We start from the raw sequence: 699 nt of genomic DNA, 5'->3' as shown, positions 1-699 counted from the left end.
AAAAAAAAGAAAAAGAAAAAGAAAAGAAAAGAAGAAAGCAACATAGAAGGACATTACTAAAGGTAAAGTTAGATTAAAAAAAAAGTCAAAGTACTGGTTTCCTTTTACATTCTTTGCATATACAAAGATCCCAGCAGTTCCAGGGGGATTTTCTCGTATAGTCTTACTGAAAGCTGATTAAAGAAAATGACCATAATCCTGCTGTTAACTTAAAACAAATTGTTAAATTAATTCAGTGGGAGTTCTGGGTGCATGAAGAACACAACATGGCACCCTTGGAGTCACACACTGAAATCTCTGGGGAACCGACAAGAGCCCCCACAGACACATACAAAGGCAAAACTGACTGCATGTTATTAAAACTTTGAACCAAAATCATCTACATCAATACATCTTCGCCAGACTTTACTTACGCAAGCCTGACCTTTTAAAATTGCCATCGCTAACTACGCTATTTCCTTCTAAACCGAGATTTGCAATAGCAAGCCCATTTATTTCACTGCAATTTTAACCTACGTTTTCACAGCCCCGTGTTGCAATGACTACCTGTGACGGACGAGGTTGCCAAGTAAATATTCGTGACGAAGCCAGGCACAGACAGACGCACACGGTGGCCGCCTGACCGGCCGCAGGGGCTCCAGAGAGCGCAAGCGGAGCCGCGTGTCCCGCACTAAGGAACGAGGGGAGCGGGAGCGCCGG

General features: G+C 43.5%; 1 protein-coding gene across 2 annotated transcripts in view; it reads right to left on the bottom strand.

The window, feature by feature from the left end:
* Positions 1 to 668, bottom strand: part of TIAM2 (TIAM Rac1 associated GEF 2) — a 167887-nt gene extending 167219 nt beyond the window's left edge. For both annotated transcript variants that reach the window (XM_019612929.2, XM_031552469.1), the window contains exon 1: positions 547 to 668. The gene's annotated coding sequence lies outside the window, so the exon portion shown is untranslated. The remainder of the gene's footprint in view (positions 1 to 546) is intronic.
* Positions 669 to 699: the final 31 nt, after the last annotated feature.

This window comes from Meleagris gallopavo, chromosome 2, assembly GCF_000146605.3.
Source record: "Meleagris gallopavo isolate NT-WF06-2002-E0010 breed Aviagen turkey brand Nicholas breeding stock chromosome 2, Turkey_5.1, whole genome shotgun sequence".
In the NCBI taxonomy this organism is placed as follows: Eukaryota; Metazoa; Chordata; class Aves; order Galliformes; family Phasianidae; genus Meleagris; species Meleagris gallopavo.
The sequence above is the reverse complement of the archived record's forward strand: the minus strand, read 5'-3'. Positions and strand labels throughout refer to the sequence as shown.